General features: G+C 31.7%; 1 long non-coding RNA gene across 1 annotated transcript; it reads left to right on the top strand.

Moving 5' to 3' along the window:
- Positions 1–1219: 1219 nt before the first annotated feature.
- LOC127787104 (uncharacterized) lies at positions 1220–4193 on the top strand. Its single transcript, XR_008020104.1, has 2 exons — positions 1220–3098; positions 3175–4193. It is a non-coding gene; the product is annotated as an uncharacterized LOC127787104 (long non-coding RNA).
- Positions 4194–16583: the final 12390 nt, after the last annotated feature.

Genomic DNA, 16583 nt, shown 5'->3' with positions numbered 1-16583 from the left:
CAATTAAAACAATTAAAAACGTAAATAATAAAGTTACCTCATTCGTAGCTTTCATAGATCCCAAATCTCTCCAAATCAAGTTGCACAAATGCCTAACCTCTAATGATAATCCACACAAAAACCAACAACAGATCTCCAAACTTGAACTTTTCAATCTTGAAATAGATCTCTAATATAAAAAAATGCTAGTTCTTCGTTTGAGATTGAAAGCATAGAAAATGATCTCGTCTAACTCATGATGTTTTATAAAGTTTCTATTTGAGTAGAGCTAAAATTACTTGAATCATGTATAAGGGTTCACTCAATTATTTAATACATAATTAATTAAAATTTTGTCTTAATATTTTATCATCAATAATATCATTAAAATGTCAATAATATATGAACTTAACATGCATGCTACGGTGAGGTGCACGTGGAGAGGGTGGTAGCGAGCACAAGTAGGCAAGCACTAATGTTGGAAAAAACAAAAAAAGAGAAGAAGGAAGAAAGAAAAAGTGGAGAAAATATGAAAAAATTTAGAAATAAGTAAAATTATAGAAAAATAGAAAAAAATATTTAAAAGAATATCAAGTGTTCTAAAAGAATTAAAGGCTCAAGAAAATATTTTTTGGGCACATGGTGGTCACAAACAAGGAGCTGTAAGTTGATACTTACATAATGATTTTCTTAATTTTTCTTTGAAAATAATCAATGGAAGGGTATAAGCATTTTATTTATATACTTGACATAAAAATACATAATTGTGTAGCATTATGTAATAAAATGTAAAAAGTATTTAGATATATATTTTTATTGATATATAAGTATTAGACAATGTAAAGGGTAAACAAATAATTTTTACAAAAAAAGTATATATATTTTTGTTTAAATTATTTATTTTTTTATATATATAAAATTATTTTTAATTAAAATCCTTAATTTTTTGAAAAAAGATATTTTTAGCCATTAGTGGAAGCTGGCTCTTCCACAGCTGACTAGAGGGTGCTAGTCAGGGACTGGCCTGGCCTCTGATTGGCGGACGCCAAGCGCCCGATTTCAATCCAGTTGAATCCGTCACTGGCGCACGTCACCGTCTCAGCCGGTCATCACGTTCCTTGACTTTTTACCTACCCAGCCAGTAATCTCACCGGCCAAGCCGGTCCCACCGCCCCCGTCCCCGCATTTCAAAAATCCTACCCTCATTTACACTGCATTTCGCACGAATTTGAACGCCATTTCCATTTCATTTTCATCTCTCCCCCTCCACGCTCCCCCCCTGCTCCCCGAACCAAAATCATTTCACATGCATGTCAATTTCAATTCCGAGACGTTACTCTCTCTCTCTCTCGCTGTATATCTATACGCCATCTCTCTCTCACCTCGGCCGCTCTCCTCGTCCGTATCCATCGTTGTCGAGTGAATTTGGAGAATGGGGTTGGGCCTTTGCTTCCGATTTTCGTCGCGATCTCCTCGGATTTATCTCACTACAACTCCATAAACTGGCCCTTTTTCTTTCTCTCTCTACTGATCTGTGAACGCCGAACTATCTCTCTCTCTCTAGAGAGCTGAATGTACTTCGGGCCTGTCTTCTTAGTCGGTGAGTTTCTGCTCTTCTTCTTTAGCTCTTCTAGTTGTGTTTGTAGCTTTTGATGCATATTCGTGCTGCGATTGTTTGATTTCTGCTTGTTGCTTTGAACTCGATAAATTTGTGCATTTCGTTTGTAATGTGATTGTTCAAGATTTGTTTTTGATGTTGATATGTCACAGTGAAAAATACCAAAAAAATTATTAAAAAAATAAAAACCGGGCCAACCCGGAAAGTCGGGTCGATCAGACTATTGGCCGCGGAAGACCTCTATCTTCCATGGAGGACGGCCGCCGGAGACTGCAAATGTCTCCTGCGAAAGCCATCCTCGCCACCCAGAGATCCATGCGATTGCGAGGTTGGTCTCCCGTGCCCGAAAACCTACGTTGAGGAGCCATCCCCCCCCTCTCCCCCAGATGGTAAAACCAACAGAAAGGTGGTTTGTGCTAATGCCTTCTTACGATTTTGTGACCCTTGTCAATGGCATTGGGATTTTGACCGTAAGAAACATGCTATCAAATACTGTTGTTCCACGGCTCTTCGGTCTGATTTCGAGTCCGAAATTCAGCGTCTTTAGGTCCTGTCTACCTTTGAGATGTCATGCTGGAAGAGAATATTGCCTTTGTGGGTTGGGGTGTCTTGTTGAGCAATTTAGCCAGCCCTTCTGGGATTTCTCATGATGTATCTATGGTTAGGTCTCCCCATGATGTTGGTGCCATCTTTTAGAGGATGAGTTGAGGGAGGGGTCTTAGTCACACTCATCCGCCCCCCATAGGTAGCTAGTTTCTCTCAAGAGAGTATTTTTTAGTTCTTTGCTTGTGTTGTAGTTTCTTTGTTTTTGTTTTCTGGCTAGTTCTTGTGTATTTTTTGTAACATGGGTTGATTCACAAATGCCACTAAGAGGAAGAAGATGGTGCTTGATGGCTTGAGCAGGCCTCTTCGAGTTGGAGGTGAGGGTCTTAGTAAGAGACCCCAACCCTCACGAGAGGTGGATGCTACAATGTCTGTTTTTGAGGTGCTCTCTCAAGAGATTCGACCCTTGATCTCTTCTCTCTTGATGTTTGACTTACCACATACTCCTTCAGCAGCTTAGGCAAGGGGGCCTTGGGCTTCCTAATGCCTTCTATTGCTAAACTTCATTGCCAACCTAGTTGCCAACACTCTCAAGATGCTGCAGTTACTTGAGGCCGATCCTTCTAGTTCATTTTGTTAGCGTCCTTACAAGACTCATGCCTGGTGTAATAGGTCCCTCACCTTTTCGCAAGGATTGTGCCGAGTTTGGGACAGTTGCTCTCGTCCACTTGTCTTTTCAAAAGTTCAACCATTACAGTCGCCTATTTGAATGGAGGATGGTTGTCGCTTGAGAGGTAGTCACTTCCAAGTGAGGCTTGCTGTGGTCGATTTTGATTCGTTGAAAGCGTTTGAGATAGGCGTTCATTTCATTTACTCTACCATCCTTTCGTGAGACGAGAGGGGGACATGTTCAGTGGAAATTTCTTGGACTTTTTGGACAGAGCATGAGCTTATCAGTGTAAGTATTTTCATTCATCTTTCTTACTTTATTATTTCTCCTCCCTTTTTCACCTTTTATTTTTCTCTTTGTTTAGTGTGTGCAACACTTGGTGGCTAATGCATGTAGTTGTGCCCACCATCATTTTATGGAAGATCAGATCTCAATGCAAATGAGGGATGGGATGTGCAATCTCAACGCTCGGACCAATCTGCCCATGGGGCTAAGGAGTGCTAGTCTTTTGATAAACTCATAATTTTATATTTTTATTTTTCTTACATTTAGTCTATTTAACATGTTTTATGTCTTATGGTGCTCATTTTTGATGATCTTTTATGTATAAGACATTAGGGGCAAAGTTTTTAAGGGGCAAAGTTTTAGTAATCTATGTCTAAAATTCAGAAAATTCCAGCATTTTTAATAATGACAAAAATTTTTAGCTTTTGGCATGTTTTTGTCATGGAAGCAATTCTAGGATGAAAAAGTGATCTTTAGAATACTTGAAGTAGACATTCTAAGCTTTCCAAAATGGTATTACGGACCAAAATCCAACTTCGTTCGGGTTTTCAAACGTTACATTCAAGTCAGTTCAATAAATCAAAACCAAATAATAGGATTCATGTTCAACCTCTGGAGCCTAAAAAGTGCGTATCTAAGGCTTCTGATATCCAATTGAGGTGATTCAAAATCCCAAATTTATCTACACATCTTAAGCTACAATTATTATGAAGAGATCAAAGTCAAGAAAGATAATTTTCCTACCCAAAAATGGTCTGGATCTAGGTTGGAATTTAGGAGCACTAAATTGAATTATTTCTGCATGGCTTACATAAAGACTTGTTCCAACTGTTAGAAGGAGTCGATTATTGACTTGGAAGGCAGCTGAAAACATGTGCCCAACTGGAATTCTATTTTTTTAGTTAAGGGAAGACTTTGAAAGAGAGGGAGGCGTGTGTTGGTTGTTTTCCTAAGTGGGTGTAGTTGCTTGCCTAAATTATAGGAGTTGATAGTGGGTAGCTCTTGCACGTTCCTTTTTGGCCTATATTTATAACTCTTATGTCATGAGGTGAAAAAAAAAAAAAAAAAAGATAGTTTTAGATTTTTGTGCATTTCGTTCCATCATGTCTGGCGAAGGTCTTCAGTAGACTCCTTCTCTTTCAAAGTCTTCCCTTGACTAAGGTAGCATTTGTTAAAATAAGTAAGATAAAAGGAGTATCAAAATAAGTTCGGAATAATTTTTGGATCAAGATATGGAATGGTCAAGATAAGGTTGGGAAACATTCCAAGATTTTTATCAAACTGTTTGTTGAATTTTTTGGAATACATTAGAGGACATATGCGCCATTTTTTTCTTATATGCAGGGGCCAAGATATGCTTATCTTGAGGGAGATGAGAGCTGTGCATATCTTGAAAAATCAAGATAAGAGGTCACAAGATGGTTTTCCTAATAATGGTTAGATAAGTTTAACAAACATGTTGGAAATGATAGAAGTTCGGGATGCATTCCATATTTTGGTTTTTCCATCCCATATCTTGATTAACAAACGTCCTATAAGAAAATAGAGTTCTAGCTGAGCACACGTTTTCTGCTTTCGTTAATAATTGACTCATTCTAGAAGTTGGAACAAGTCTTTATGTAGGCCATGCATAAATAATTCAATTTAGTACTCTTGAATTCCAACCTAGGTTCTAGACCATTTTTGGGTAGGAAAATGATTTTTCTTAACTTTGATCTCTTCATAATAATTGTAGCTTAAGATGTGTAGATGAACTTGGGCTTTTGAATCACCTCAATTAGATATCAGAAGCCTTAGATACGCACTTTTTAGGCTCCAGAGGTCGAACATGAATCCTACTATTTGGTTTTGATTTATTGCATTGACTTGAATGTAACGTTTGAAAACCCAAACGAAGTTGGATTATACCATTTTGGAAAGCTTAGAATGCCTACTTCAAGTATTTTGAAGATCATTTTTTCATCCTAGAATTGCTTCCATGACAAAAACCTGCCAAAAGCTAAATTTTTTGTCATTACTAAAAATGCTGGATTTTTTTGACTTTTAAACATGGATTACTAAAACTTTACCCCTAATGTCTTATAATAATGGTCTACCAACACAAGTTTATACTCTTCAAAATCAAACTCTAAGTCAATTCTAGCCCAAGTATGCAAGTTATTTGTTCAATCATGTTATGACATTCTCACCTCTAATCAATCTAAGTTTATAGCATAGGAATCCTTGAACATCATTCGGGAAACATTCTAGACATCCTGAAAAAAAAAAATTTTAAACACGTACAAATGCAAACAAAACATATCCTAAATTCCCTGCCCCCATCCTCTAACAAGATTCGATGCATGCTCATTGATGGATTTATGCCTCTGAAATTGTAGGATAAGTTGAATGGAACACCGGCGTCAGCAGTAGATTTAGTATGACATGACATGGAACCTTGGCATGCCACAAGACCTTTGTATATGTTGGTAGTGCTTTGAATGACTTTCTCTGTTTCTTTGGGCATTATATGTTGCCATACTATTAGTATTATATCTTTGCTTAGATCTGTTGGTTTATCCCACACTTTGTTGCATTTACATGTCTTTTATCTGTTTTACTAATGCACCTAACTTGATTACTGCACAATTGGATTGCAACTGCTTAAAAACAGGGTTTAGTGTAGAAAAATAGTTAACCGGACTCATAGGCGCACCGTGCCTTATATTTGCAAGTCCGCCAGACTCACCTATGTTATTTAACATTTTTCAGGATGTGGTGCTATTAGTATAGCTAGTTTTTAGGCATACTCTATTAGGACATACAAAGATTGTTCTATCTGTATGTGTTTTGATCTGTACCTTTATTAGGATGTAATTTTTATATTGTTACTCTATAATTCAAATTTTGTTATTAATTTTGAGTCTTTGTATGGTGGTCGATGGGCTTCCCACTCTATTTTTGTTAATAGAGATTATACAAATTTATTTTTTATTATGCATCCCTCAGATGTGAATGCGTCTTGTTTATTATTTGTAATTGTGGCTTACTAATTGTAAGGTGGGGCTCACCTACCTTGGGATTACCACCAGTCACAAACCCACCAAAATTTGGGTCCCGACAATTGGCATTTTTCATTTTCCATTTTGAGGAAACAATGTTTTTGTTTCTATTATTTTTTTTCTAATCCCGGGGAGGAAATATTTAGTAATCTGAATTTGCTTATGAAACTTGTGAAAGTTGGTGCTCCCTTTTCCTAGCATATTAGTGGAAGGTTGAGGAACCACGGTTTCATGTCAGGTTGATACTAGGCATTCTGAGGGATATGTCACTTACCTTATTAACCTTAATTGGATTGTCAATTTATTTTTTGGAATTGTTGATCGATACTTTTGTCTTATACTTCAAATGTATATTGGGTAATGATAAAGGGATATTTTTGATCCTACCACATATATGGGATGAAACCTTTACCAAGGTTGGACAGTTGATGGGGTTTCATTCTAAAATGTGACAGCTAGCGGTAAATTCTCATGTTAATATGATTGGCTTAAGGCTTCGTTTGGAATGAATAAATTCCATAAAATTTTCTGGAATGAATGAAGAATTTCAATTTTGTGTTTGGAATATAAAAAAATTGAAATTCAATGCCTACCATAGATTTCAACTCAACTAAAACCCAATTGCAAAGAATAGGTGAAATTTGTAAATGGGTTCCAAGTTTTGTAGACAAAACTGGCCCTTAACAATCCAATTTTGTCCACCGACCTTAAGCAACTTCTTTTTTACTCATTTGACAAAACCATCTCTTCCGACAAGGTATGTGTTCTTAAACTTTGGAAATAATTTTTGATCTATGGTACATTTTTTGTTGTGTATATGCTTCTGATTTTTCTTCTTCAGGTCTTGAATTCATGGTGTTCATTCTGATTAATTAGTTGCACTGTTTGCAATTGCCACTATCTATTTTGCCTCTCCTCTTTTGATTTTATGAAGTTAATATCTTGTCAGTTGATGGCTTTCTGCTTAATGTAGGGTTGTTTATGGTACGTTTCACTTTTCCATTTTATGGGTCCTCAATTAATATTAAGGATATTGGAAGTGGGCATTTTGGAACCTTCCAGTTTGTAGTTAGTTTGTTGATGGAAGGTAGTTAACCATAAGAGCTTTCTGAGTTGTCACATAACTGACCAAATAATTTGAGGTTCACTCGTGTTGGATGTCACTCAAGCATGAGAGTATTAGCTGCTTAATTGTTTCAATGCAGGAAAAGATAAAAGTTTGGGATATTTTACTTTGGGCCCTTTTTGAATTGGCGTTCTCATCCCTATCCTATTGAACACCAATTCCAACCCTCACAAATGTTTGATTTTCCCCTTTTTCATTTTCAAAACTTCAGTCTTATTTCCCAACAATTAGGCATTAGAGGGTTCCATTTCTCTCTGTTCCGAAGCTATAATCTGTGTTTTACTAATTAAATTTTTGGTACATTGGTATGTTTAAAGGATTTCATATTTAATAATTGCAGTGATTCATCAAATCTTCTATTGGTTTTGTTATTCATGGTTTAGTTAAGGAAAAAGAGAGAGTTGGGCTTATAAATATGGGTGGGGTTCCTATAACTAAAAACATTTTGCCTTGAACTTAAACTTGAAGCCTAGTTTTAGCCGCGCATTTAATTTCGTCTCAAACAATGTAAATTGTTGTCAAATGGTGGAATTTGAAGTATTATTTAGTTTGACTTCACTTTTTTTTTTTTTTTAGTTTCCTTTGGTAATTCTGACCATTGATTTTATTTTCTATCTTGTTAAATTATGGACTTAATTTGCAAAAGATTTAATTCATATGGGTGATTTTTTTAACAATTAAAAAATGTGACGTTTAAGTTTTTGATGTGTAAAACGTTAAAATTTAATATTTTAATTATTAAAATGATTATTTTTAAAATTTTATTTTCATAGAATATTAGTACGTGTATGTACACATTTATTTTTGTGAAATAACAAATCGTGAAAGATCAATTTGGTAGTATTTTGAATAAGTTGATTGGTTTGGTGTGTTTTTTAATAATTAAAAAATATGATATCTGATCTTTAATATATAAAAAAATGTTTAAGTTTTTGTATTACCCCAATATATGATATACTTTAAAAAAGAATATGACTTTAGGGATAATGGAAGTTCTAGGGTAAAAATGTAGTTTTTGAAAAGTCTAGAGCAATAGTACAATCTCGAAAGATTTTGGTCAAAGAGATAACACGGGCTCCGGCCAAAGTATCAAATGAAAAAGTTTTGGGTCAAGATATTATTGTTGAAAACTTGTAACGGGTTTGCTAGAGAAACGAATTGGCTAGTGTTGGGGGGTGTGGCAGAAAACTATTGGCCATTTGAAGTCATGAAATCTCATTAAGGATCTCGTGAGTGATTGGCAAAAAATGTTTATTAATTGGTCTATAATTGAATGTAAATCCTTTCCAAGTGAGTTTCGGGCCAAAATTAGGAGGGTTTGAGGGGATTTGGAGATGAGGAATATGTTCATGAGAGTGGGGGAAATTCTAGAAAAGGGGAAGAAATGGGTCTCGTCGGAAAATTTATAACTCCACTGAAGTCTGGGTAGAAATTGTTGGAAAATGGCTAGAAATCGGCGATCTTGTCCTATAATCGAGTAAAGGGGAAAGATGGACAGTCGTAGATTCAAACGGGGGTCGAATCGAAGCTAAAATGAGGGAGAAAAGGCCAAAAATTGAGTTGCAGCAAAATTGTCGTAGGGGAAGAAGGCGACACGTGCCGAACACTCGCCAGAGGTGGCCGCACGTGCAAGTGCGTGGGTGATCTTCCTATGGCGCCTGAAGATGTGTTGCAAGTCTTCTTCCCTTGCAAATTTTTAGAAAATAAATTAAATTATTTAAAACAAGATTATGTAAAAATATTTAATGTTTGGTTTTCAAAAATTTGTATTTTCTGCAGAAAATCTATCCTTGCTTATTGTGAACAATACATCTAAAGGGTAAAATAGCAAGGTGAGTGGTTCTTCCATACTTTTATGTCATCCTAGACATTTATAGTTCATTTGTGTGGCTTTGATGCATGCACAACATGTGCCTTGTGTCTCCCACACATTATGTTTTGTTGTTTTCATGCATCATTGTGGTGTTTGTGGTTAGCTAATGGGTTATCATCTGTGATCATGTGCCCATGCATGAGGGGTTAAAGGAGTTTGGACATGATAATGCGGGGATAATGCAACATAATTTTAAAAATTTTGGGTATTTCTTGCATATTTCTTTCTTACTTCCCCAAGTAATTTCTTCATAATCATGATGACTCCATAATAAGAGATTTCTTCTTATTTCTCAAAACCCCATATATTGGGGGTAATATTAGGGTGGATAACATACTCGGCTTGATGTGCCTCATTTAGTAAAGTTTGTCCTAATTCTTTCACTTTAGGCATATAAATTTGATTTAGAAATTGAAATATTTTATTTGAGAACTAAAGTCAAGGTCTTTGACTTGCCCTCGGCTGTTAACCCATGACCTCAATCTCGAGTCTTCTTAGAGTAGCTTGTCGGATCTGTTTTATCAGATGAGAGTGAATTGTTAGGTTAGCGATGTAAATAGATGTTCTTTTAGGATTCATATACTAACAATTGGTTAAAAGCCTCCACCAGTCCCTATCCCTGAGCAATCAGATTGGCCATTTGAGCAAGCTCTCCAATGCATCAACCACAACACTTGCCCTCTCAAGGTGGTACTGGATCGATACATTCGCAATCTTTTAAAAACTCTATCGCCACTGTCTCATAAGAAGTTGATTGATCATTTTAAGATGATTTATATATTAAATATATATTTGAATTGAATAAGACAATGCACGTGCGAGCTGCCATTTTCGTGAGCCTTTTTGCATACTCGTATGTATACAGGCTTTATGGGGTATTGAAGATTAACAACCTGTTGGAGGCAATCTTCTTTGGAGAGTGAGCATTGGGGGTAGGTAAGGAAAATGTTTTTGAAATTTATCGAGAATTGGTTTGGAGCTTTGTGGCATTTCTATAAATAGTAGGTGACACCGGTTGGTTCTTTCTCCAAATGTCCCTATAATTGGGGTAATTAGTGTCGCTTTTATAGTGCCATTTTTGTGGAGACCCTTTAATATTACAAGGGCATTTATCCTCTATTTTTGTTTGTTATGTGGAAGGAGTCAATTGGTTCATGTGTCGCTTATTGGTTGGGCGACTTAAAAGTCGCGTTTGGAGTATAGTTGACGCGAACTTTGCGCATTTACTACAGTAGACACCTTGTGAAAAATGTGCGTACCCGAGGAAGAAAAACAGGGTTTGTTGGTAAGCGCAAGCGGGGTCCACGTATCCTAAAAAAGAGGGTGGACTTGTACTTTATGGGACCCACTTATGAGTTAAAATAGCCTTGAGTGGGAAGCATAGCATTTAACCCAGATTTAAAATTCAAAATTTGAACTCCAAAGACAGACATGTCCAGGAGGTAGTGTACATGTACCAAGAGATAGTTAACACTAATTGCTAGGGGTACTTGATGACGTGTTGACACGTGGTCATCTCAAATTTAAAGTTGTAATTACCCCCTAATGCCCCCTTCATCCCACTGTCCCAATACACCACGTGTCATTCCATGTAATTAATATTCAAATATAAAATTCAAAAATCTTAATAGGGTGATGAAATTAGTGTCAGTTTTGTTTTTTCTACAATAAGTGCCAGGTATAGGTTCGTGGCATGCGCCCGGTCATTGTATTAGCATGGTTCTTAAATTCTGGGTATTTGGCTTGAAAAAATGCCATGTATGTCAAAGGATGGAGAATTCAGACAGGGGACAGTTATGGTGTTTGATGAGAAAGTACGTATTAAATATTATTTTAAGGAAGTGTATCATGTGGTCCATCGAGCAGTTTGGTATGCCTGAGAAGAAGCCTGAGAAGAAGGGGTTGGAGATGAAGAACTCTACATTCTTCAGTGTCCGCTTCTTTGGAGATGAATTCTCTAGCTTGTCCACGAACTCTTTATAGTTGCTTCTAGGGCCCTCGTTGCATAAAATGATGCAGAGAATCCTTTCCTTTATCTATTTGAGTTTGGCGTATTTGCAGTTGGACTGTCGGTCTTTGTGTGCCTTAATAAAAGTTATAGGTTTGTTCAATTTTCAGACAAAAGAAAAGTTAGTAAAGAATGGTTAGATGTTTTCAATTGTGGTAGTTCAGAACTTAATGCATTATCATCATTAAAAACCATAATGATGATTTTGGTCATGGCAAAGAGGCGGAGAGATTTTTGTATTTTTCTTATTTTTTTATTTAATTATTAAATAAAAAATATATAATTTATAAAAATAATATAATTTAAAATTATGATAATTGATAAAATAATTTAAATTATTACATTTTAAATTAATATTTATTTAAAAATTTAATTATATTATTAATTATTTAATTGATAAAAATACAATAATTTATGATTATGATAACTAATAAAATAATAATCTAAAATATGATAATAAAATAATAAAAAAATAAGAATAAAAATAAAATTAAAAAAAATGAGAACGTGAAAAAGACTTTCAATCTAATCTATATATATATTATAACAAAATAACCGTCAAAATTTTTTCTGCCCATTTTTAATTATTATTTTGATATTTTATTATATTTTTTTAATTTTTTTTACTTATCCAAAATAGAATTTTATAGGTCATTAATTAAGTCTAGATTTGTGAAAAATGTGTAGTTCTTGAAACACGTAAATGGTTTTTTTTATGGTTGAATAGTATTTGGAGAATGTGTAAATATACTGGTATATGAAGATACAAGATATAATCTATATTATTAATTTTTAAATATTAACATAAAATTTTAATTGAAATAAATTATAGAAAAATGAGACTTTTTTAAATCGGGAAAAATTTTGAGATATCAGGTAATATTGTCGGATTGTTAAATAAATTTTTTATTTTATATATAGTTTAATTAATTTAAATTTATTTTTTTATAATTTTAAATGTTATAATTTTATATATAACTTAAATGTTATAATTTTATTTTTTAACTTTATTCTTTTATTGCTTTCTTAAAAATGTGACATATCTTAAATGTGATAATTGATCACTAGAGGGAATATGTAAAATTATGTATGAATAATCAATTTTAAAATTTTGATTATTATTATTTATATAATTAATTGATTATTTAAATTATCTTTATTTTATATATAGTTTAATTATTTTAAATTTATTTTTTTATAATTTTAAATGTTATAATTTTATATGTAACTTAAATGTTATAATTTTATTTTTATTTGTTGTTTTCTTAAAAATGTGACATGTCTTAAATGTGGTAATTGATTGTTAGGAGAAATATGTAAAGTCATGTATGTATAATTAATTAATTATTTAAATTATTTTTATTTTATGTAGTTTAATTAATTTAAATTTATTTTTTTATAATTTTAAATGTTATAATTTTATATATAACTTAAATATTATAATTTTATTTTTTAATTTTATTTTTTTGTTGCTTTTTTAAAAATTTGATCTATCTTAAATGTAGTAATTGATTGTCAGGAGAAATATGTAAAGTCATACATGGATAATCAATTTTTAAAATTTGATTATTATCATTTATATAATTAATTGATTATTTAAATTATCTTTATTTTATATATAGTTTAATTATTTTAAATTTATTTTTTTATATTTTTAAATATTATAATTTTATATATAGCTTAAATGTTATAATTTTATTTTTTAACTCTATTTTTATTTGTTGTTTTCTTAAAAATGTGACATGTCTTAAATGTAGTAATTAATTGTTAGAAGAAATATGTAAAGTCATGTATGTATAATTAATTTTGAAAATTTGATTATTATCATTTATATAATTAATTAATTATTTAAATTATCTTTATTTTATGTAGTTTAATTAATTTAAATTTATTTTTTTATAATTTTAAATGTTATAATTTTATATATAAATTAAATATTATAATTTTATTTTTTAACTTTTTTTTTTTGACTTTCTTAAAAATTTGATTTGTCCTAAATGTGTTAATTGATTGTCACGAGAAATATATAAAGTCATATATGGATAATTAATTTTAAAAATTTGATTATTATCATTTATATAATTAATTAATTATTTAAATTATTCATATAAAATAGTTTAATTAATTTAAATTTAGTTTTTATATTTTTAAATATTATAATTATATATATAATTTAAATATTATAATTTTACTTTTTAACTTTATTTTGATTATTATCATTTATAATTAATTGATTATTTAAATTATCTTTATTTTAAATATAACTTAAATGTTATAATTTTATTTTTCAACTTTTATTTTTTTACTTTTTTAAAAATTTGACCTATCTTAAATGTGATAGTGAATTATTAGGAGAAATATATAAAATCATATATGGATAATCAATTTTGAAAATTTGATTATTATTATTTCTATAATTAATTGATTATTTAAATTATATTTATTTTACATATAATTTAATTAATTTATTTTTTTTTATAATTTTAAATGTCATAATTTTATTTTTCAACTTAATTGATTATTGTCATTTATTTAATTCTCTTTTTTCCCATTGGTCTACTTCGAAGATGTGCTATATGTTGGACTTTGGAAAATTAAATACAAATTAAATTTGTGTTTTGAAAATTATGTTAAGTAAGATTTGGATTGTGTGGCAAAGTGTGGGACAAAAAGGAAAACTTAATGGTGACATGTGATTTGATAAATTGAGAGAAATAAGAGAATTTGAAGGAAGAAAAAATAATAAAAGAAAACAAATATCTCTCTCTCTTCTTCCTCTTCATTCCCGTTCAATACTTCCATTTGCTCTCTTCTCCTTTCTCAATTCTTCTTTACTTTTATTTAATAAATTTTAACCGTATTTTTTTATCCAATTTGGTCTTTTGGTGTAACATAACACCACTATTCTGTCAAGTAAGTGATATGAATGCAACTAGGAAAAATTAGGCCTTGAGGATTCATGTGGTACGCACATATGAGACAAATACACGTGAAAATTAAAAAAAAAAAAACGTCTACCATTGAATGCATATTTTAGAATAAAGATGTTGGTTATCATTTATTCTTTTCTCCTGTTATCATGTAATTTTTGTATTTTTTTACGCATTGCTTATTGTATTATATATTAATTTAGGTTTATTTTTTATATGGTTTCGGGATAAAGTTATGTGTTTTTTATTGTTCGTCTGCCCTTGAATGTATATAAGGAAATCTTTCAAAATTTGTAATCCTTTTGTTGTATTCTTATGATTGTAACATAATTATTTTGTTTATTTTTTACTTCTTTATTGTGATTTTCATTTATTGTAAGTACTAAATTATACAACTTTCGCTTTAACGATTTATTTATTTTTTTCAATATCCATGCATCGCATGGGTGATCCACTAGTTTTCATTATTATAGCTTAATAAATCATAAAAAAAGTCAAAAAAAAAAAAAATCTAATTCTCTTACATTAGTTTTGGATTTCGCCAATGGTCAGTGTTGATAATTGTTGAGTACGACGGATCCAAGTTCATCGATTTTTTTTGGGGGATGTCTGGCTTTTCAGAACCTCAAGTAGAGATTGGATCATGTTGAAAATTAGCTTCTTAAAAATTAGAAAACGAAACATTTTCTTCTAGTATTGTCCAAAATTACTTGTGAAGCTCGGATTGAGTTTTGAAAAATAGTTTGAATTGGTTTCTGGGTGAAATCACACATAATTAGAAAACTAAGTCTGGAAACTCAAAAAGATTAAGGATAAATTTTTTTAATGAAAATGAGATGTTTATGAATACCACGATTTCGTTAAACTTCAAAATCTTGAAATGGCACGATAATGTATCAATCGTATAAAGACATCTCGTCTTAACAATGGAGAACACATGATTGAAAAATATGAAATCTTTTTCGATGAATGGTTGAATATATGAATCAAGTGAGGAATATAGATATGCATGAAGAAGATAAATAAACAAAGAATACAAGGATTTATCGTGGTTCGTCATACCTATTGTTGGAGGGCAAAAATTTCGAATACATAGCCATAAATTAGATTTTGAAGCCTAGCTTGAGCTTCATATGATAGTGTAATTGAAGCTGCATAACGATCACTTATTGGAAGCCTGACTAGGAGCTTAGAGGCATTTTTGGTGTCGAAAATCGTGTGGATAGCTGCAACAGAAGTAGGTCTTTGTTCATGGTTGAAGTAAGGGACAAAGACACATCCTTGGATACATCTTATTCTCAAGATTTTGCAGGCACCGCATTGAGAACCTGATGCTCGAGTTATGATCAGAGTAGCATCGGCAGCAGTAGTGTCGATGGCCATGACAACTAGCAGAAGGAAGACAATAATTGTATTTGCTCTTTGTTTTTGGACATAAGGAATATTGGAAAAACGAAATGGGCTTTTTGATTTTCGTCTAACCTTGAGCAAGATGGACGGGATTCGATTATATAATTAGACCCAACTCGACATGGAGAGAGACACTATGAAATCAATCACAAAATCTGCAAGTTTGCTAATTATGTGTGATTTTTAGGTTAATAATCTATAAGTTTATCTAGCTTTTTTGAAGGAGTTTGCAAACTCTTGTGCAAATCTTCAAAATGTTCAAAATTAGTTTAACCCAGAAATCAATTCAAACTCTTTTCTAAAACTCGATCCGATTTTTACAGGTAATTTTGGACATATCCTAGAAGAAAATGTTTCATTTTCTAGTTTTAGGAAGCTAATTTTCAACATGATCCAAACCTCATATGGGGTTCTGAAAACCTAGTTATCTAAAAAAAAAACGTCGATGAACTTAGATCCGTCGTGTTCAGCAATTATCATCAATATTGATCATTGGTTAAATTCAAAGCTACTGAAGGAGAATTAATTTTTTTTGACTTTTTGTATGATTTATTAAATTACAATAATAAGAATTGGGTTGATGGCTTTTTCCAAGTTGTTCTCATTTTCTTTAATTTTATTTTATTTTTATTTATTTATTATGGAGGATTATAGTTGATTGATAAAACAATAAAACAAAATGATACTAATTGATAAATTATTATTTTGTTATCTTATTTTATATTATTATTTTATTAATTAAATAATTAATAATATAATTAAAATTTTAAATATATATTAATTTGAAATGTAATAATTTAAATTATTTTGTCAACTATCATAATTTTAAATTATATTATTTTTATTAATTAAGAAAGAGACGGGAATCTTCTCGTGTCTTTGCCAGGGCCAAAATCATTATTATGCTTTTTAATGATGATGATGCATTAAGTTGTGGACGACTATATTTGAAAACATTTAGTCATTCTTTACTAATTTTTTTTTTGGTTCGAAAATAGAAACTCACTCACCCCTTTAGGAACTGCGGGTCCACATTGTCTATGAGGTATCACGCATCATCGTTGTGTTAATAATTATGTGACTCGAGATTCCTTGCCTAC

This window comes from Diospyros lotus, chromosome 12, assembly GCF_014633365.1.
Source record: "Diospyros lotus cultivar Yz01 chromosome 12, ASM1463336v1, whole genome shotgun sequence".
NCBI classification, from domain to species: domain Eukaryota; kingdom Viridiplantae; phylum Streptophyta; class Magnoliopsida; order Ericales; family Ebenaceae; genus Diospyros; species Diospyros lotus.
Note: the sequence above shows the minus strand (reverse complement) of the source record. Positions and strands in the feature narration are given on the sequence as shown.